General features: G+C 40.2%; 1 protein-coding gene and 1 long non-coding RNA gene across 5 annotated transcripts in view; one reads left to right on the top strand and one right to left on the bottom strand.

The window, feature by feature from the left end:
- The window catches only part of PCDH15 (protocadherin related 15), a 695,403-nt gene that overhangs the window by 133,007 nt on the left and 539,504 nt on the right, over nt 1–22,892 (top strand). The gene's annotated exons all lie outside the window — the stretch shown is intronic.
- On the bottom strand, nt 860–3,536 carry LOC110360739 (uncharacterized). 2 transcript variants are annotated; one of them, XR_002416829.2, is made up of 3 exons: nt 3,191–3,536; nt 1,742–1,911; nt 860–1,137 (listed from the first exon to the last, which is right to left on the bottom strand). It is a non-coding gene; the product is annotated as an uncharacterized LOC110360739 (long non-coding RNA). The 2 variants fall into 2 exon arrangements; XR_002416830.2 differs by having other exon boundaries at nt 1,782–1,911.

Below are 22,892 nucleotides of genomic sequence, written 5' to 3'. Positions count from 1 at the left end.
TAATATCATTGTAAATAAAGACAATATTCTCATTGTATAGCCCAGTCTGAGGCTCTTCAGATTTGGTTCTGTACCATCTCTCTTCCCAGGCCCTTGGTCTCCTCATTGTGTCACCCTGTCCCTGCAGTGCCACGTGTACATTTGCTGCCTCGCTGGCTGTAAATTCCCTTCTCATCCAGTACCAGACTTAACGCCTTGGTTTGCTCCGGACTGTTTCCTTCGAACACACAGCTTTCTGTCCGCCGCACTCAGGTCACACACCACCTTTGCCCATCTGCTGTGGCTGATGGTGCCTGAGTTTTCACAGCGGACAGAAGACAGGTGATGTGTTAATTCTCATTTCTACTGGTGGTCTGCTGTGCAACGTCGGGAGAAGTCCTGGCAAAACGTGCGTGAAAATAAATCTGTGTACCAGCATGGTCCGTCCTAATCTTTAGAGATTTTGCTAAGTTTGATGATGACTTTCCTCAGCACATGTGCACCTTGGGGCTGCGGGGTTATTCTACGGAATGTATGACTTGTCAAAATCAGGTTTTCACGAGGGAGAGAATGTAGCCTCAGCAAAAAGTGCGTTTTAGTTCAAAGCTGATGCTTTGAGAGGGGGAATAGAAGAGCCTCTCAATGAAACATTGTTTCTTGCGATTCTGAGTGTAAAATACAACACCTTACAACTGCTGGGGATTTGAAACAACACCGCAAAAGGCATTTGATCCGCTGGAAGTTTTGTGAGCCTCATGTTAGCGTGCGGGAGCCAGGAGTGCTTTTTCTCCAGAGCAGGATGGTAGGGAGGGCAAAATTATGCTTATACAAAACATTTTGTCTTTTGTCTATGAAAGGGGTCAATCAGAAGCGCCCAAATTGTTCTAGTTGCTTCAATTCCTGATAAACTGGACATTCAGGTCATAAGGAGAACTGCTGGGTGCTGCCAGGTTTGAACATTTGATCCCTAGCTGCCTATTGATTAAGTCTAATACACGCTCAGGTACGAATTGCATTTCAAATTCTTTTTGGGAAAAGAGGCCATTTCAGCTTAAATGCCCAGTGCACAGCAGGAACTTCAAGGTGATGAGCTTTGCTTTTTCTTTGTGATGTTTTTCTGTTGTCTTCTCTGTTTCACGGCAGCAAAGGCTCCTTGTTCTATAGAAAACATTAAAAAATCATTTTTTGCCATTGCTGAAACCTTTCTTTTGAAATTATTAAACCACACAGAGCGTTCTCTCAAACGTCTCACTGAGTAATGATGACCCCCATTAAAATAGTTACTGAGTTATTCTTCTGAGTTGCATAAGCTACATACTCGTGTTAAAACAGCGCTATAATTAACTTCGTTTTTCCTGGTGGGGCTCTGTAACTTCAGAAGGATTTATGGCTGAGCACGGTGACACGGAGCCCTGAATTGTAGACATATGTCTGCCATTCAACTCCTGCACGTTTGCTGTGGTTCACAATTGTACTTGAGGAGTGAAAGTTTAAAGGCAATTGTGAAGGTGGTCTGAGAGATTAATTAACGTGTAACACTGAACAGGATTGAGATGGGTTTCTATCAGCTTTTACAAAGCAACAGGAGATTTTTGGGATCTCAGAAATACAAAGAGGAGTTTTGGTAATTTCTGTGCTGCTTCTTAGATGATGAGAATGGCCATATTTTCCTTAGGAAGACATCTCTAAAAGTCATCCTCAGGGCCTTTTTATCACTCTCACACCTCCAAACTTAACAGATGTTTTTCAGGAGTTAACTTACTATGAGCATATGACAAGTTTCCTAAGTTGTAGACACAAACCAGGTTGTTCCTGAGTCTTGTGGTGCTGCAGGTAAGCCGGGCAGCGGTCTGTTCTCCGCAGAGGTGTCATGTCTCGGGGAGCGTTTCCTGTGCTGCTGGCTCAGGTGCTGGCTGGAAGCGCTGAAGTGAACTGTTGGTCATAGGATTTCACAGACCAAGCTGTTTGAGCAGTTTGGTAGGTCCAAGGGACCAGCGGCCCTGTGTGCTGGCAGAACTCCCTTTATCCCCGGTACGGCCACCGCCTTGTACGACATTTAGTGACTTCACCTTCTGCAGTTTTATGTCTGTAGGGGCTGTCCTTGGCAGATACCCGACTTAGTTCTCGACAAGCACATAAGCAGGTGGACTGGGATAAGCCCAGTTTTGTGCTAGTTAAATTATTTTATTTCTAGGGCTATTCTTTTCAGAGGAGATTAAAAAGCATTTGCGAATAGTTGTCATGAAGTTGTCACTAATTAGTATTAATAATAGTTGTCTCCTCTGTTCCCCTGAGAGCTTTTCCTCCTGGTGTGAGCAAGGTTTTAGTATTGGAGGACATTCTTTTGAGAGATTTTTGATTGCAGAAATTTTGCTGGAAGGGAGTTATGTACATTAAGGAAGGAGGTGGGATTGCTCCTGAAAAATACATCAGAGCTTCCTGAATGGAAATGTTTCATTCTCTTTTGGGCAACCCCATACTCAATGTGCTGGCACATGTTTGAACAATATCCATGTTGCTACCTTATCCATTCACTGTTAATCTGACCTGTTTATTTCTGGCATCTAGTCTCACTTGTTGAAGATCCAGTATTGATGCCACAAGAAAGAACAAGTTACTACAGCAGTGAGGAAAAACAACACCAATGAAAGTGTCAGTCAGCTACAAAACCTTAATGTCTTGTGCTGTTGGTCCTCGTGACAGTGTTGGTCATCGGTCCAGTTTTAATGAGTAATTTGTGCTGTCTTCTGGATCCACTGGAGAGACTTGGCTTAAAGCAAGTCCTTAAATTGTGGCCTCAGTTCTACCTGAGACTTTGCTCATACTGTACATGTACCATGCTCACATAGTAGGAGTAAAAGCAGGAGAGATGAGGGAGTGTTAAGTGTTTTTAAAAGCTCTCACCACATCATTGAGAGCATTTCTACCTATTGAAGCCAGATATGGAAAGATATGGAAATATTTTTCTTCCCCTCCCCCCTTTTTTTTTAATTTATTCTGTTTGATTTTGTAGCAGGTCGGTATAAAGTCAAAATGTCAATCAGCTTCTCCACAGTTGATGAAAATGCAAAGTTCAGGTGCAATATTTCATGTAGTCCTACAGAAATAGAACTGGACAAAGTTCCTGTTTCCTCAGGTGAAGTGAGGAAGGGACACAGAAGGCTGTCTGTGTTTACTTTGGTAAATACAGCATAACCAAATCTGGTTTTACCTTCTTGATTTCCCTGCGCACATGGGACGTAGCTCTATTGTAGCATGTTCTCAGATACAGCCATTTTCTTGGTGAAGAAATTAAAGAAGTCGTAAGATATTGGCAGACTCGGTACGCACAGAAATGTGAGATAGTTGTAGATGGCTGGTAGTGTCTGAGCTGAATTGATCAGGTACAAACAGTGGCTGCAGCATGAACCCCAGTTGCTTGAGAGAAGGAAAAAAAATGGAAGTCATACAGTAGTGATTAAAGTACTTGGTATCGCCAGAGATCCAGCTGCCAAAGGCGCTGTGACAACAGGGTGCCCTGGGCCAGGCTGTTGCCAGGTCACGGGGGTGAGTTCTGCGTTTGTGCCTTTGTGACCTGTTCCTGCCCGTCATTGTTCCAGGGAAGCTGCTGCTGGAGCGGCTGCTCGCACGGCTCTCTGGAGCACTGCTGCCCTTCCAAATGGAGCTGTGAGTCCGTGGAGAAGATGCAGACTAGTAATCATAATTTCTCTGTTGTGGTCTCTCAGCTTTCCAGAAAAGGACTTCTATGGAGATGGTCTTCAGCTCTCTTTCTACATAAGGTCAGTTTTATTCGTTTACATCATTTACATGTAGGCACATCAAGTGATGATTGTAATGAGTGGTTAGTTTTTGATATCAGCAAGCGTTTTACTGGAAGTAAGGTAGGAGATGGGGGAGTGGGGAGGACGAGAAAAAGTAAATCTAAGAGCTTTCGGGAGTATTGGTTCTCTAAAGTCAAATTTGATTTAATGAACTAGAAACAACACTCTTCATATCACAAATACCATACCTGTCAATAGCTCCTCCTCAGACCCTCCCCAAATAATCATCCAATCTTGTTCAAATGTTTCATTGAAGATTAAAGGAAATTCCAACCTTTCTTGTAACAGAGATGACAAACAAGCTAAAGGCCTGCTAGTCTGAATTAACACTCAGTATTGTTTTATTGATTGTGACTGCCTTCGCTACACCCGCTGCTGTCCCCTACCCTTTAGCCATTTTCAGGGACAGATAACTAATTCTGCTGAGATCCTGCCACGGAAATGGCCATTTCACAGCTCCCCCTTGGGACAGTCAGGAGTGTGAGCAGATTTTCAATCTGCAAACGCTTATTGATTCACTTTCTAAAACTTTCTGAGAAATCTCACCTGGGCAAGGAATTTCTCTGAACCCCATCATCCTCTTTTACAAGTCTTCAAAAGAATAATTATCTTTTAAATAAAACTGCAATGGTATGTTCTTGATAGAATATGAAATTGAATTACTTAAGCAGGAGTGTAGTTACTACAATATGTTTAGAATTACACATAAAAATAGATTATTTGTCTGTATTTAGGATATAAGCATGTATTATATACTTAAAATCATATGCGTCTTCCTGGGTTGTTTTGTTGGCTTTGTTTAATAATTGGAAAGTTGATGGGATTTTAAAGACTTTTATTCTAGTATCAGTTAATACAGATACAGCTTGTATTGGAAGACCATTTAGAACAGAAAAATGTGTATCAGCCAATGGGTGCCATAATTTTTAAGTATTTAGTTTATACATACAAAATGTTATATGCTCCTTAAGCAATATGGTAGAATAGGCCTTTGGAGTTTGATGTAGCACCCCACAATTAAAATGGTGCCTTGCTTTCTTTCTTTACTCTCTCTCTCTCTTATTGTTTTCTATAATCCAGAATCCCTTACTCTTAAATCCTGAATATGTGATTACGTTCATCTTGGTGATAGGTTATATTATATAAGCATGTAAATGGAAATGTGAATTAAGAGTTGGGGTTTGCTCATTATGAGTGCATGCCAGGTGCAACAGGTGCAGGGTATTTAAGACTTGCAGTGTAATATGCTGGGCAGGATCCCTGAGCTGAAATGCCAGCCATTCCCAGAGAGCTTTTGAATGGCACAGGTTGATTTAATGCTGTGCTGTTAGTATTCTGAGGGGAGTCTGGCCCTGGAGCTGTGTCTGTGTGCAGGGATTACCTGAACTCCCCCGTGGATCAAAACAACTCGAAATGGTGACGCGTGGTTCTGCCAAACAGGACGAGTCCCTGCCACACGCCTGGGAGGAGGTTTTGTGATGTGAGTTGCTATTGGGAGTGAAGAAGAGTCGGGGTTGGAATGTTTTAATTGTCTTGGGTTTGGTGTTTGTTTGCTTGGCTCTCAGAAAGCAAGCTAAATTTGTATGCAAGTCTAAGTAGGGGAGACCTGGCAGCAAGCCTGAGCACTTCACGTGTAAAATTCTGTTATCACTTCACCAAGAGAGACTTGATCACACTGCAAAATATCTATCGTGACGTGTCAGTATAGTCAATGCAGGAACAACTTGCAACAGTGACGTGGGTGGGGGTTGTATAGTCACAGGTTTGCTTCAGTGTCACACCAGCCCACCACACAGGAATGAGATGTTTTTTGTTAACAGAGCAAAATGCTCCTGTAATTCAGATTTCCATGCTTCGTCTTCACTAGATGTCTCCTCAGTTGATCCCATTTGTATACTTTGTGGGGTACCAAAGATAAGGCAGAAGAGCTCTTAACAAATGAGGAAAACGAATGTGAAGTATAAAAACCAGTCAGCTTTGCAGGATGTATGATTAGATGTTTAAGTTTTGTAGGACTCTTTCCAGCATAAAAGAATTTGGTAATTAACAAAAGATCTTTCTGTACAGAAAGTTGCTCTGGTTTTGAGGTGAAGGCAAGATGCAATTCCAGAAAAGCTGTGAGGAAAGTAAATTCTGCTGCGTTTCCAAGATACTGCACAGAAGGCCACAGGTGACTGACTACAAGGTTAGATGGTGCCTCTGCATGGATGCAAGTATCAGCAGAAGGGCAGAGGTCAGGGATTAGACTTATTCTGCACAGAACAGTGTATGACACCCAGACATACGACACGTTCTGTCTGAACTGATGCGAGGAAACAGATCACAGAGAGGAAGTGATAAAAATGGAAGGTTTTCTGATCATTTCACCTGTGTTTTTGAACCGAAGATGATACAATTATCTGAGTTAAAAGCTGAAATTCAGAGCTGCCCTGCTTCGTTACTAGTATGAGGGCAAGCAAGTGCAGAGAAGTAGCAAAACTACTGAGACAAACAGCAGAAGATGGGGAAATCTAGAGACCTCTCTGGAGTTTGCCTTATTCTGATGTCAGGTAGTCATAGGATCTGCTTTAGATTCCCTGACGTTATCCCGTAAATACGTGTGAGGCATTCGTGGTGTGTTATTAGTCCCTATCTGATGTGATCCCCCGTATCTGTTCACTCTGTATCTCTGAAGTTATTAATGGTTATGGTAAGTATAATTATTACAGGATCTTCGTTTCTAAGTCAGATCGCTATGGCATAGTGGTGGCTTTGGATCTGTCTTGTATTTACCCTGATTATCTGGGTCAAGCTATCTTTCTTAGTACTTTTAAATGGAGATTTTGTAAGCAGAGATCCTGCTGTGCTGAAGGCAGCACTGCAATTTTTATTCACCATTAAAAAACATTCTGTAGATAACCAGGGAAATCTTACCAAAACAAAGCATTTAAAAAGGAGATATTGTAGTAGTTAAAGTGAATCTATATCTTATATATGCACGCGACTCACATAGTTTGTCTTCATAGCTTGTAAAGGTAGTCTGGATATATCACATCCAGGTATATATACTTGGGAAAGGCACCGTTTATCTTTGCATTCCAGAAAACTAAAAGCAGTTAGAACGGCTGCGAACCTGAGCTAATAAGCTCTGTGAAGTGGTGAATTTTATCACCAAAATCATGGAAGTGTGGTGATCATTTGTGCAATTTTTGATGGGCTCGCAGAATAATTCAGAGCAAGCTCATCTGCCTGCAGCGTGTTCCTTTTATCGCTATAGCCACAAGACGATTATTAACCACTCGATTTATATTCACAACTGCAAAGCATCCAAGTTTTGATAACATTTTAGATGTTTGAAATGTTTTTGAATTCTTGGTGGCGGATGAAAGAGGAAAATACCAACACTTGGAGTTTTATGGCTTTCCAGTGATTGATTTGATGAATACATTTAGTCTTCAGAGAAGTGTTTCTCTGGCCTCCTTTCCCTGTGATTGCTCTGTGTTTCCGACCTTAAGGATAGAATTTGACTACCAAGTTGAATATGTTGCCTCTGCATATCTTTTAGCGACAATAAATAGTAGCTGAAAAAGGATGAAGTTTAAAGACAACAGGACACAAAAAAAGTGATCAATTCTGGTCTTTTCAATGGGTTTCCACATTATTTGCTTGAGGCAAACTCTTGCATTTTTTGAATCTTTTTCTAGTTTCTGCCTACGTCAGTATTTAGACCTTCTTTCCTTTTCTCAGGCAGAATGTATATGTGATACATAGTCACAACAAAGGATAATATTGCAGCTCTCAGTTCTTACGTTTTCCTTTTGTGTCCATTTTGTGTTAATTCAATATTGTTCAAAAAAGGTGAAATGGATATACAAGAGATTCTGATGGCTTAAGGAAAATTTGAGTATTACTGGTGTAGTGATTGTGTCTTCTAATTAAATTCAGAGCTCTTCATTCATTTTTCCTCAGCTGGAAGGACTGTGCTGAACAGGTCTCCTACCAAGGTTAAGTTCATTTAAAGACTGCTTGTAAACAGCAGTTCACTCGTTGGGCTCTTCTGGTTCTTAGATACTTTCTGTTTGCAGTTTTGCAGCTGACCGTGCGTGTGTTAAACAAGCCTCTTTGAGAAGCATTCACGCTTTTAAAAACGTAGTTAAAATTCCCTTTTAACACATCTACCAACGCCCTGATGTTGCATCTTTTCACAGTTGACTGGGTGCATCTTTTCATACCGCACTCCAGCCTTGTGCTGATGAACGTTGTGTGTATTACAACTCCTCATCTGCATGGTGTTCTTGCATCTTTCCCCTGTACACACAAACTTTATTGATCTGTCCTCATACTTCAGTACCTTTAATTAGCAACCATTGCAGACTAAGTTATGTGTCTTAGGAGAATTAGCTTATATGTTTCGAGGTTTAACTGCAGTTGCAATGCCTTAAGGATTATTTTACTGTATTGTACTTTTATAATGCAAAATTGAATATACCTGTAATATTTTGTTAATTTAACTCAGACTCAAATGAAAAGAAACATATCCAGGCTTCATTAACCCACAGTTCTAGCTCACACCATAATACAAGAGTGAAGTTTTCTAATGAAGTAAATGCGATTTTGATACAGTAAATAAGAGTAAATCACAATGTTTTACAGCTGCCAACAGAAGTGTTGTATCACAGTGCAGTTGTTGCAATAAAATGAAATCATATGCAGGATATATAAGAAAAACCCAACTTCTGGAGATTCTCTAAACCGCAAATGTTGGTACGTAAATAGTAGAGGTTTGGTGGATAACGCCCAACAGCATTCTCATCTGTGTCACCTCTTGTTGCAGACACTGAGAAATGTTGCCAAAAAATTCACCTAGTAGCTTTCATTGCAGCTTTTTTTCCAAAAGGAGCTCGAATTGGGTTATTTCTGTGTCCATGTAACTCTGTTGTGTCCTTAATTTTTACAGTTTAAGTTGGCTTTCAACAGTTCTGATCATAGTTCTTACAAATGCAATAGACAAGCTTGCCACTTTGCATTGTGCTTATTTTGTTCTTCCTAAATCTAGGAGTAGCAAACATGGTAAGAAAAAGGATTTCAGATCTTAAATAATATTCATGCCACATTCACAAGATAGCATTGTGGTGGTGGCTGGAGATCATGTAAGTAAAAATATAATAGTTCACAGAATGCCAGAATGTCAGGGATTGGAAGGGCCCTGGAAAGCTCATGCAGTGCAATCCCCCCATGGAGCAGGAACACCCAGATGAGGTTACACAGGAAGGTGTCCAGGCGGGTTGGAATGTCTGCACAGAAGGAGACTCCACAACCCCCCTGGGCAGCCTGGGCCAGTGTTCTCTTACCCTCACTGGGAAGAAGTTTCTTCTCAAATTTAAGTGGAACCTTTTGTGTTCCAGTTTGAACCCATTACCCCTTGTCCTGTCATTGGTTGTCACCAAGAAGAGCCTGGCTCCATCCTCCTGGCACTCACCCTTTAGATATCTGTAAACATGAATGAGTCACCCCTCAGTGTCCTCTTGTCCAGCTCCAGAGCCCCAGCTCCCTCAGCCTTTCCTCACACGGGAGATGCTCCACTCCCTTCAGCATCTTGGTGGCTGCGCTGGACTCTCTCCAGCAGTTCCCTGTCCTGCTGGAACTGAGGGGCCACAACTGGACACAATATTCCAGATGTGGTCTCCCCAGGGCAGAGCAGAGGGGCAGGAGAACCTCTCTGACCTACTGACCACCCCCTTCTAACCCACCCCAGGTACCATTGGCCTTCCTGGCCACAAGGGCCCAGTGCTGGCTCATGGTCACCCTGCTGTCCCCAGGACCCCCAGGTCCCTTTCCCCTACACTGCTCTCCAACATGTTGTTGTCCAACTTATACTGGAACCTGGACATTTAGTATCAAGGTGCTGTGATAAATTATGTTGCTAGTTGCAAGTGCTTGGTGAGAATATTTGTTATGTAAAATACATCAAATTGATGAAGTTCTTAATTATCAATTCTGTGCTTTTAGTTGCATTGTGATAGTGCGGTAAGTACATAGTTGTCACTTTGCTTAAAAACACAGCTAGATGTGCTCAGTTACCTCATGTTTGGATTTATCTTAGTTTTATATGATAATAATGTGCTATGATCTGCTCATACTGGTAAACAAAATGCAATTTTGTTGCCACTGACAAAGCCATGTATCTTTATTGCAAAGGAAAACCGGTTAGCGGCATTGCACAATACACTATTCCATATTCTCCTATCTTTTTTTGTAAATATTATAGACATTTCTGTAATCATCATAAGTCCTGTACGCCATATTCCTCGGGTACCATTCTCCTGACTGGAAGTTGTGGAGAACACAGCAGAAAGGAGTTTGAAGACGACCATCACAGCACAGAACTCCTTGTCTTTCCAGCTTCCAGGATGAGTGCTGTACTAGTGAGAAACTAAGGATGGGAGAATGAACAATTTGGGTGGAAAGGGAGGCAAGGAAGGCTGCCAGCATGGATCTCCAGCCTCTAGGAAACCGTATCTTTCCAGTGACATTAAAAACAAAGTCTGTGTCTAGCAATAGCTTATTCCTACAGCTCACATAGTGAGGAAGTGACATTCACTTGAAAAAAAATACCCTTCAGGAGCTAGCACTGAATCTTTTGTATCCTGGGATATTTTTGTTCAGAAAATGGTTATTTGCATTGAGAGTACATAAATATTTCTGGAGCTGCACGATGTGTCATATTTATTTCAGTGTCTGGAAGGCTGAAACAGTATTTCAAGACGGGGGTTACTCAACAGAGAAGAGGAGGGAGGTGAAAACCCTCTACAAGTGTCTTTTAATGATCTGTGTGTTATCCCTGGCTGTTTGCTTGGGGTAGCTGTAGGGTGAATGTCTATATTAGTCTCAGTGCGTGTGTGAGATTGTTTTAGTACTGCTTTTCACAAAGAATTGTTTTGCCATTTGAAACAGAATCTTGGAAACAACTCAGTGCTATAAAGCATTCTTGGTAAAGTAGCAACAGAAATTAAACCTGTACCTCTTTTCCCTTCTGACCAGAAGTCCTTTCTTAATTAAGTGGTGACCTCTGTGTGACTTACAGTAACACTCCCATTAGTGAACTTCAGGTGATTTCCTTTCCACCTGGTTTTCTGAATGGTCTGGAGTAACTGCAGAATACCCGGAGGAACTGAAAGACAAGAAATGAAAGGGATTGAAAAGGTTTCAAATTAATAGAAAGTAATCCATTAAAAGGTTTTGGTTGTAGATTTATCATTACTAGTCCCTTTGTCCAATGAGGTGTTTTGAAGAACTTGAATAATTGATGAATCCTGCTTGAGCTACTTTTCTGGAATCATTTGAGCTGAGTTTCTGCTTCCGCCCCCCACCAGCCTGCAAATGCATGGTGGGTTTTCTTTTGAAATGACCATTTTATCTGCTTCTGCAAACTGCTTTCATGACCATGTACAGCGATGAATTGTTACTAGAATTCCCATAAAATGTGAGGAGGATGTTTTAGCCTAATGTCCTCATAGTTCATGTAACAGTGAAGTCTGTGAATATTTCTTTTTTTGGTATCTTATTACCTCGTATCTCATCTAGACTCAGACTGTCATCTGTAGAGCAATGTGTTCAGCACTGGGGCGAACAGGCAAGAACAATGTACTGGTGCTTGAATCTGCTGCCTACAGTTAATTAAAATATCAGTGGAGGTGCAGTGTTGAAGGTCACCCTGCTCTTCCTTAGAAGAATGAACATTGAAGCCTAAAGTTTTATTTTAAATCTAGGAAAAAGCCTCATTCGGTAAGAACTCAGAGAATCCACAATGAGGGATGAAAGAGAAGTCATCTCTATTGTAACAAATGTGTCTGATAGGCCTTATCCAGTACTTGGTCAAATAGCTCTTTATTCGGCAACCTCTTCAAGAAGGGTAGATTAACTGATCTGACTAGTCTTGATTCTACTCTCCCCATTACTGTACATCATCCTGTCACCATCAAATGGACTGTTGAGTTCAATTCTGCTCACTTAATGTCTTTCATAATTGTAACTCTGCATTGTTCTAGCCTGAATACTGTCTCTCGTTTTCCATGTCAGTTGCAATTGTGAAGAGGAGCAATTTCTTCTTGGTAAACAAACCAATAAACTAAATAGGTTGATCTGTGTGTTCAGCGAGTAACTTCTGAAGGGTTTCATGTTCAAGTACTGCGGCTTCTCTAAAGTGCGACATGAAGAACTCTAGAGAGGTGCATTTGTCAAGTCCATCTGATTAGAAAATAATAATACTACCAGTAATTTACTAGTGTTATGTCTGTGAAATTTCAGTGAGTCATTATGGTTGATGAACCTGCATTTTGTGGGACACCACCTTAACATTTCTAAGCAGCTAATGTGAATATTCCCTAATTTGCATTTGGTCTCATAGTTGTGAGCTTTTGTACATATGAGCATGGATTGTATTAGTCTAAATTTTCACATTACGAGCCACTCTGTAGCTTGTATTTGTTACGCCATATGCGCAGAGAGTATCTGTGCAGTGTTGTTTTCCCATGCAGATGACTAATTTAGTACAGGAAGGATTTGTTGTTGTTGTTCTTTGTTTTGCTTGTTTTCCCTAGAAATGTCTGTTGGAGAGCCTTGCCCACAGTGCATGGACATTGAAAGATACCAGGCTTAGAAAAAGCCGCTTCTGTTCAGAAGGGAAGTTACATTTCAGAAGGGTTTTCCATGACTTTTCAACTTCAGTCATATAAAGCAGTGTGTAAGCGAAAGGCAAAATATGAGGGACTACGTAGGTAGTGTCTAAGAGCATGAGTAACAGGGTTGGCCAGCTTTCTGTGTGACTCGGTGTTTTTAGCTCAGGACAATGCCCAACCAAGCACGTGTGCCTGCATCCTTCTTTAAAGATGGAGCTGGTGAGGACCAGGCACGTGATATTTGATTAAACTCACTGCTACTGCAGCAAGCCCGCAGCTCCTTGTCAGCAGCCATAGATTGATATTCCTTGCTTTGGGAAATTCAACATATTACCTCATTCTGGCAGAAGACAACACAGGCTTGAATGGGAGAATGTAATCTTTGGAAAAAGTTAGTTTAAAATCAGCCAAGTATTTAGCTGGCATCCATCTTTCAATGCTAAAAATAGAAACGATGAAACAGTAACTGATGTGAGATGCATTGGAAGTAAAATTAATTACTGGTGTAAATATCCTATCAAGACTTGATTTTGGAGAAGGAACAGTATTTTATCTGGGAAATTTTAAATATAAGAACATATAAAGAAAATCTTCTGTACAATATGCATGTGGAGATGTATGTTTCCAGGTTTAATAGATCTCCTAGTAATACCATATCCCTGTGGAATCAGCAACTTAGACAACAGCATCTGATTTAAAATAACTGCAGAACAGTCACTTGGACTGAAATGACCGTGTTTATCTTTTTGTTCACTAATGGCTTCACTTAAAAGAAATATTGGGACTTAGAGCAGTATATATGCCATTCTGAGCCTCACAGTCCCAATTTGTCTGTCTGTTTCCTGTCTCAGTGGATTTCAGACAGAATTTCTCTGGTTTTGTGCCCTGCTAATGGAAGAAGCAAAATTGAATCTACCATAATTTATCTGCCAAACAAGCTGAGTTTTCTTTCAGTACCACGCAGTATTGTTATGCTTCATGTAATGCTTAAGGGGAACAGGCTGACCTTGCTCGTTTCTGAATAAGAATGGCTGAACCAAACTTGTATAAAATGCTTTTTAATATCCATATGCTGCTTTCAGTTCTTGATGCTTGTTCACCTGTGTTGGCAGAGGCTCAGTTTGACACCCCCCAGGAACACGTGGGTGACTGTTTTCACGGACATGACAAAACTCAACCACCTTTTTGGTTGTATTTTTTAGTTCAGTTTTGCAGTTTAGATCAGGCGCTGTTTTATAAATGTATAAATGTATAAAACCAGCACAGCCTGCAACCAGTACAGATTAACATCACAAACAGCAAGGGAGACCATAAGGCATACTTGAAATGATAACTATTGTGATATGTGCAAATTATAATTGTGATATGTGCAAATCAAATCATCTCTCTGATTCCTAATCTTTTGGTCTCAGACGCCGGTTGTGTGAAACAAGGAGAGTCAAGCGCTGTTGTGTGCACTGAAGGAGCGCTGCATTTCATCCTGTTGCTGTAACAGGTCAGACCGAGCAGAACTGGAAATAAGCTTGTAGCAGCAGCAGCAGTCATTTTTGGAGTAGCTGCACATTATATCCCTTAATTCTTGGTTTTTCAGGGACTTCTCAGATTTGATTTGATTTTTTGGGGGGGGGGTGAATCAGTTCTTCAGGTCATAAAATCAGAAAGGCTTTTTTAATTGATCCAGCTCTCAATGAATTGGTGCTCCAGTACCTGCATTTTAGGGGAGTGCTTCTGGATACATGCTTCATCAGGATCAAAGTCGGTGACTAACTGGAAAGCTCTTACTCAGCTACCAACATTTGGGTATAGGTTTTACGATATTATTTATTTGTAGGTGGAAGGAGGACAGACACCTGCCACACCACAAGGAGGAGAAAATCAGAAGGTGCATGTATTGAGCTTCGGGACTGCTACCGACATTAACAGCGCTCACCCTGATTTTGGTTGTCCACAGCTGGTGGGATGAGCCAGTGTCCGCCCTTCTCACTAACCCTGTCTCAGCACAGCGACAGGGTTGTTTCTGTCTTCTGCTGTACCAAAGTGCTTTAAAGAAACCAGTATAACCAGGTGAAGAAGGTGTTTATCTGACCTAGAAACAGCGATGCTGTGCACTTCAACGTGGTATATTTCTGCCACCTTTTGCTGTTTCTTGCATCGGTCCCCCTTGAACAGCATGAAATCCCACCCTGCCCCTCTCATGGTCACTTCTGTCCCTTCTCACATGGTTATCTGCCACGGCAGGTGGTTTTTCTTGCCGTGACTCATAGTTTCTCATGTCCTTTTCAGTGAGAGAAGTCTCAGGCAGGAATCTGTTCAGCAGCTTCATCTCCCTGGTGCCTGAAGAGTTTGGTCTCTGGGGTGGTTCTTTCTTGCTGCTTTCTTAGACCTGAAGCAAAAACCTGTGTTTTTTTCCTGCCCTTTGTCTTGGTTCTACTTCTTTGTTTACAACATGTCTGTAGTTTCTTTTGCTTCTCAGTTCCTTACTGACTCTTCTAAATACTGATGTAAATGCAACAGGGCCCAAGTGAATTTTCTGCGGGTCCTGAATAAATGAGGGGAAGAAAGTTGACTTTGCTAGCCAGCATGCTCCATGGAAACACAGGTTAAAACCACTCTGATCACTGGCGTGGATTATGTTGAACTGGAATTAACTTAATGGATTTTATGTTACAGATCTCAAAACCTATCAGCCAAACGTCTTTTTACTCTCCTTACTCTTCTTGTCATTGTAATGGTGTTATCTAGAAGATGTTGCCAGTAAAGGATTGTTAGGAGCAGTGCACCATCGAATTGTCACTGGAATAATTACAACCACCAGACAGACCCAAAACCGATGGCTGTAGTGGTCTGCACTCAGCAGAATGTAGTTCCTTGAAGGGACTTTGCATGGCAGCAGTGGGAAATTGGTGTGGGTAGGTTGTCACTTTATTTTTGGATTGCCTTTTCACATTGTATGTTAATATCATTTATTTTTGCTATGTTGATTTTAAGGTAATTGGAAAACGTTATTTTTTGGATGAAAACTGGTTGCTTGAACTTGGCACGTAGTAGTGAAATGCAGTCACCCAATATGTACATTATCTATTTTGAACACTGATACTGAGGAATTGTATTTTAACATTTTTAAATGAGAGTGACTGATTTTAGGGTATAAAGTAAAACAGGATTGACTTCATTGGCTAAATTTACCTTTTCTGCAACCAAGTTAATTTTATTTTTTAACTTGATGACATTTTAATTTTCTTAATATAATCATGGTCTCATGGGCAATATCAGTTAAAATTAATTCTAACAGAAGACAGCGGAGCTTAATTGCAGTTGCACAGCAGCTCTGGGTCATTATAAAGGTACGGTGACTTTCCTTTGCTGTTCTTCTAAAAGTTATAAGGGAACTGCAAAGCTATGTATGGGATTATATGAAAAATACTGACAAGGTTTTCTCTATCTACGATATCTGTTTTCTGTATCTACTGTATCCGTTTGCTGTATCCAAATTTTATGAGGTTTGAAGAAAGTATCTCACTGTTGAAGGAAACACCTAAGCTAATATGCTGGCATACAACTATTGGGAATGGCTTAGGAATTGTCCGGGCTGACAGGTTATACTGTTAGAAATAATAAGCTCCTTTTTCATACTTGGGAAGAAAAAGAGCAGCTTTTCTTACAAGCTGCCACTCTGCCTTTTTTTTCTGAAATATGTTACTTAGTTTTGGGCTGCAGTTGTTCCTCCCATCTTCTAGAAAAGTTTTATGCGGTGTTGCTTACATCCACAAATAATGTATTTGGAAATATTCTGATTTTTGAAGATTATAAGGAAAGGGTATGTTTGATTTGAACACTTCAGTCAAATTAATAGAACAATTTAAATACAGAAAAAAAAAAAGAAGATAAAGACTTGCTACACAAGGCTGTCCCTCCTGTTGAATTCAGAGGAGATGGATGGAATGTCAGTTATTATTGACGTAGAGCAATTCAGTAAGTTCAATTTCTGATTTTGTTACCTTGACTTCAGGTTACTTGGGTGCCATGTTATTGGTCATCCACCATTTAGCTGGGAACTAGAGATGCTGAAAAATGGAGTATCTCCTATGTTAATGTGAGAGGGTGTATGGCAGGCACATTAGATTATTGCTGTGTGATTTTTGGAAGCTGAAGAGGTCAGGGTCGATCTGAGGAGTACTCTGTGCCATACAGCGGTGACTGTGACAAGCAGACATACTTTAAGCAGAATTGTCTTGTTAAAAATAAAAGGAGAAGTAAAAAAGGGTAGTTCATTCTCCATGAGCAGTCTTAACCTTCAAATTGTCTTTCTCTACTGGTCCTGAAAATTGCTTTTGTGTATTTAATCTGAAAAGTGTTCTTTCCAGGAGTCCCACATTGCTTCAGACAGAATATATAAGGACAGCGAATTTTATACTTCTATTTGATATCTACTTTATACCTTCACTAATACATACTGGCATTTAATCCAAGTCTGTCCCTTTTTCTGTGGTGCGTGACCTGATTTGCCACAAGAGAGAAGGATCGGGACTTGAGCAGCAAAGCCTCAAAGTCATGTCCATGAGCATCCCAGTTCCTTTCACGGTTAATCACTTTGGACTTATTAACCTCCCAGATAAGCTGTAAGATGTCCCTGGCCATTCCTCTTTTGGTACAGAGGTGTTACTTATTCTGTGGCTATGACAGTCATCTATATGGTGCATAGACAGATTGCTGAAAGGATTGAATATCAGTAGATACTATGGCTTTTCGTCTGAAGGTGAATATTATTTATCTACTAATATTTTTAACTGTATATAATGAGGAATATAGGAAAGGAAATGAAGCTGAATTCTAAGATGCAGGGGCTGTCTCAAGAGCCTTTAAAGAATTGTAATACCACATTTAGTTTCTGTAGAACCCAGGTGAATAAAGTTGTCAGATGCAAACATTATGACATTTCAGTCAATGAATTCTTTAACTATTGATTGATTATTATTATTATTTGTGTGTGTGTGTGTGTGTAATCCTGCTTGCATTTTATTCCCTTTTTTTTTTTCCCCTGTGGTAGTCACTTTAAATAAATTATTCTCAGGCCTTCTTCGGTGTCAAACAGGAACACTGCTCTTCAAAGAAAACATGAGAGACATGGAAAAACAGGAGATAGTGTTGGAATATGTAGGGCCCTTAGACAATTGCAGTGTTGTAGTCCATCAGCATTTTGGGTTGGTTTTTGTGGGGTTTTTTGTGGTGATCAGTGACGTGTAATTCACTTGTTCAAGCAAGTTGGAAAAGTGAGCACTTTTTGCATGCTTCACTAAAAAAGGTCTTTCAAGCCACCTGGTGATGGGATATAGAGGAGATGGTCAAGACAAACACAAGTTAGATGGGAAAGTCCAGTTGTAAGGAAATGTGGTTTTGCCATCAGAGGAGTGGTTGAACAGTGGAAAAAAGGCCCAGACAAGCTAAGAAAACGCCATGCTTGGAGATTTTCAAGCCTCACTGAACAAGGCCCTGAGCAACCTATTCAGGTTGAACTGTACCAAGCTGGAGGTTGGACTAAATGATCATTGAGACACAAAGAAAAGGATTAATTGACCACGAGGTTTCTTCTGGCTAGTTCATCACTGAAAATGTTGGCATTATGCATGGATAGCACGTGGATGTTGTGTGTCTGCTAATAGTTCCCTTCTGAATATCTGTACTAGGTTTGAAATGATTCTCTACATGTAGTGGGCAGCGTGAAGGGGCAGCGAGATTGTGTGTAACCTGCGTGTGTGTTACACTCTAATGCAGCTTGGGTGGTGACCAGCACTACTGAGCAAACATTTTTATGGCAATTGAGGATTCTAAGGGCAGGTAACTGAAAAATTATCTTCCTGTCCTCAGTATCTTAAAACACAGTCTTGAAGATAGCATGAGAACCTGTATCTAACTTCTCATTTGGGCTAAAGTGACTTAGCGTCTGTTTATCACAGCGGAGGATCTGGCACTGTCTTGCCTAATGTGGTCTGACAAGAGCAGCAGGTACTGGAGCAGAAAATGGATGTCATTGTGTGGTCCTCAGGCAGCGACAGAGAACGAGCAAATGGGCAACACTGACTCTTGAATTCCCAAGTTTGTTTCACACATGTGCATTACAGACCATTAGAGAACCACGTGGGCTTTTACGCATCCTTTCTGGAGGGATAACACTTATGATAGATTAAAATATGACTTTCGCTTACCCTTTAGTGGGAGTGAGATAAAGTTTGCATATATATATATATAATATTGAAAGAATGCTTTTAACCACAGTACAAGACAGAAATTTCCTGAGGTTCTGAAATGACTGAGGAATCAAATTTTGATGCGTTTCCCTTTTCTGGGTATCTGAAATATTCTCTCCACTACCAGTTTGTGTAATAGAAGTAAAATTAGTTACTACACTCCTGTACAGCCTTGAACTTAAATATTGTGTGTGGTTTAGCAATTAAACCACTGCTGTTTCTGTTGTTTACACACAGATTTATCTGCCCCAAATGACAAATCAGGTGTTTTCTTAGTGTAGTGTTTATGTGTCACCGGGGAATAGGAAATGCAGAAATCTCCCGTTTGTTGGGGATGCTCAGTGTGTGGTCTTTGAAGACCTAAGGGTTCCTCATGTACAAGATGGGTACTGGTGGGTTATACTGACTAATTCTGTAGTTAACCTTAAAGCAGCTAGGATGGGATGGTACCATATGGGAAGATGGTTTTTTTAAATAGTTTATTTTTTAAAATCCACAAGTAACCTTGGATGTTTAGAAGGGGGTTGCACTTGAGCAAGTATCAGCAGCAGTGAATCAAACCCATTTTTTCTATACATTGAATTCCCCACTCACATTCAGAATAGTTTTCTGTAGGGTGACAGGCTTCAGAGTTTTTGTAATGGAATGGTAACTGGAATGTAACAATTACTTCAAGATGAAATTGATTATTTTATCCTGATGTATGAATATTGTTGGGTCAGCAGCTTAATATCAGATGGGGGGTCACACTTGGCTAAAAAGATGCAAATACATTTTTAAGCATGAATTATGTAGTTATCCTAAATTTTGTCACTTGGTGTAGATTTATTCATATAAAACAGTGAGTGCAGATAGGCGGGACTCTGCAAATGTTGACAAAGTTGAAGTGGAGATCTTTCAATTTATTTTTCTATTTCCTTTTATGTTTATGCTGGCATTTCACTCAACTGTAAACAGAAAAGCTTTCCTTTTGAAAATAGTTTCTAACTTAGATTAACTGCCCATGAAATTTCTAAATTAGGGCTCTGTGAATAGCTGCTTTTTCTTCGTGTTCCAAATACTCCATACATATTGCCCTTTTTGTTCATTTAAATTGAAAGATGGCTGTAGGGACCAATACAAATAAGATGGGAACAGTTATTCATTAGCTTGCATTAGTTGTACTGCATGTTGCTTTTCTTCCCTGCTCTCCTCTGTGCTTTCTTTAAACCTTAGAGGGAGGAGGGAACGTGCCCACACTGGAGTAGGGCACTAGTTAAATGATTCTTAGAAAGAAATGTCCAGATGCCAAGTTAATCTTTCTTTATTCCTTCTTGCCTGTATATCTTTTAGCTTTTCACAAACGTACAGTTACCTTGAGATGTCCTTACTAATTGAAAAAGGTAATTCCTGGGCTAAGCAGCAGGTTAAGGCATCTAGTTCTTTACTGTAAGTACCCTACTTCTTACTCATTTATTTTCACGTGAAAATATGAAGTGTGCATGATGAGAAAGCTGTGTGCGCCTAAGTAGTCTGCAAAAGTTACTGCTTCAGAAACTCAAAAGTATTATACCTAGACTAATTTTATTTGATTGGAATTTTACTTCTACTGGAAAGTAGTTAATGCAAAGGATCTAGCAAATGAAGGAAGTGTTCTGTAAGTAGCTGTGATAATAGTCAAGGGGCTTGTCTGGAGAGGGTGTGGAAATAAAGGCAGCTTTGTATAGGTTTTATTTTAAAACTCATTTCTGTCAGACTCTCTCCTTATTTTGCTAGGGTTCATCTTTTGTTATGATTTTAATGACACGTATTTGGATTAATAAATATAAATCAATACTGTCCAGTTGATTTCTGTAGTATAATAAAAGGATCAAGGCAACCTAGTTGAAGTATTACAATGAGGTGAAGCATATAATGTTTAATCAGTTCAAATGCATGAAATATGACACTTGAGGTTCTTTGTAATGCTCATTGGTTACAATGAGGAGCAGTGCTAAGATGAACTTGGATTTTCTAAGTGAGAAGCATCTCAGTGCTGTGAACTGGTGGGCGAGAAGTCAAACCTTTTAGTTGTAGATGGATTTTTCAAGGTTAGGACTCAAGAAATCACTCTCTCTAACAGAACGGGGATGGAATTTACATACCTTTGGGGTTAGCGAGGCTCTCAAGTAACAGGTATAATAAAGGAAAATGTTTGCAATGTACAATCAGACTGAAATTTTTAGAATGCTTATTTGAATAAAAAAGGATTTTATTTTTGTTAACTTGTTTGCTTTTAAGATTTTCACCTGCGGTTTCTCCTTTGGGCATGTTTTAGATTATTAAGTGCTTATTTTTCTGACATTTGTCTTCTTAAATATTGAGGTAGAGAGAGCACATAGTAGAGAGAGATTGCACAGAGACCCAATCTATTTTCCTCTTTCAAAAAATAAGTTTAAAATCTAAATAAGAGGCAGGTATTGACTTGGAAGTGGAGGAAATCAGTACATCTTACTGATTTCTCTATACATGGTGAAGGTTTTCCAGCAGCACCCACTACTGCCTGGGGCAGAGCCTGGGAGCTACAGGTGGGATTTTGTCTTATTTTGTCTTTACTAACTTTCTAAAGTGCTGCAGAAGTAGGTATCTTGGAAATGTTTGCAAGGCTAATTTAAGTTAAAGTATAGAATATTACCTTGGAAAGTATACATGTGCGATAGGTGTAAAATACTGGCCCTGGTGTTCTAAGTAGGCAATGTGAAAAGACTCATTTTCTACGTTGCTTGACAACACTTGTGTAAAACATCCCAGCATAATGAATGAGTAACAAGTTTCATATAGCTGAACTTTAAAACCAACTTTATTGCTGAAGCTGCTGTTATTTCTGGAGTGAAGTACGTTGGGATAACTTAAATCTCTTTCCCACCTCTTGCTGTTTGTGATTTAGTATAGTGGGTCATTTCAATTCTTACATAATCTTTGTACTTGTATCTGCTTAGCAGCTAAAGGGGATGAAAGTATGATTCATTAGTGCTCTCAAGTATGAGAATCAAAAGCTGCTCAGAATTTAAATTTGTGCACTCTAAATATTATACATAATTAATCTCATGTGAATGCCAGAAACTTGGAAGTTTGAATGTGTTAATTATACATAAAACATCTTTCATTTCACTCTGTAAATGTCAGGTGACCCAGATGCTGCTGGCATCCTGAACAGTCTCACGACATTTAGACCAGAAAATTCTAGAGGAAATGGGCCCTTTAGCCCTAAGAGAAGAGAGTCTGCCACTGCTTCCAATACAAGCACAAATATTCTCTATTTTCTGGAGTCTCGAAATGCCATGCCTTGTCCTGTACCTGGATCTAATGGCAACTGTCCTCACTGCAGCTCCAACAGCACTAGTGGAACTGAATGACTTTCTGTTTCGCTGCCTGATCCAAGTACTTTAGTGCATCATTTTCAGTAGCTGCTGAAATAGGCATTTCTTTGCCATTTTGTTTCAGGTTACTAGGGCTCGGTTGTTCTTTTGCATGCAATGTATGTAATTCCCTTGATGTCCAGGCTGCAGGAATGTACTTGGTTCTGGAGGCATTGCCCCAGATTAGCTTTCTTAACCTAGGTGTAGTTTTCCGTGACTTCTTAAGGGTGCCCGTGCTGAAGAAAGCACCAGGGAAACAGGCCATGGTGCTTCAAACCTGGAGATTTCCTGAAAAACAGCAGGCTGACTGTTGGTGTGAGCAGCTGAACCTCAACCGGGCAGCACTGTGGGACGGAGGCCAGAGAGACTGCAAAGCTGAATACGAAGGGGTGAGTGTTTGTCATGAAAAAGTCTGGGCTAAGCCTGTGTGGGAGGTTTTAACCCTGAGCTTTGTGAAGGCTATGGAGCCTGGGGTCTACACTCGTCTCAAACTCCATACTGTTGCTTTGGGCATTAGGTTAAAAAAAAACCAGTTATTTTGTTAGTATCCTTGGGGCAGTAAAATTCAATTTTGTCTCTACTGTTGAGCAGCATTATGCCTGCCCTGGAGGAAACTTTGTTCTGAAATAAAAAGGATCAGAACTTGCAGAGGTTATTTAGTTAGCTCTTTAAATACCAGGAAATAAAGACTGTATGTTTTACACCCCTCCTGAGTACAGTGAACATCTGCGAAAGTAGATGTGCAAGCAACGATCTACTTTAGGTATATTCACATGTCTCATGGGGTCAACGACTATATTCTAATTCTAGAGC

The sequence above is a fragment of the Columba livia genome, chromosome 6 (genome assembly GCF_036013475.1).
Source record: "Columba livia isolate bColLiv1 breed racing homer chromosome 6, bColLiv1.pat.W.v2, whole genome shotgun sequence".
In the NCBI taxonomy this organism is placed as follows: Eukaryota; Metazoa; Chordata; class Aves; order Columbiformes; family Columbidae; genus Columba; species Columba livia.
Note: the sequence above shows the minus strand (reverse complement) of the source record. Positions and strands in the feature narration are given on the sequence as shown.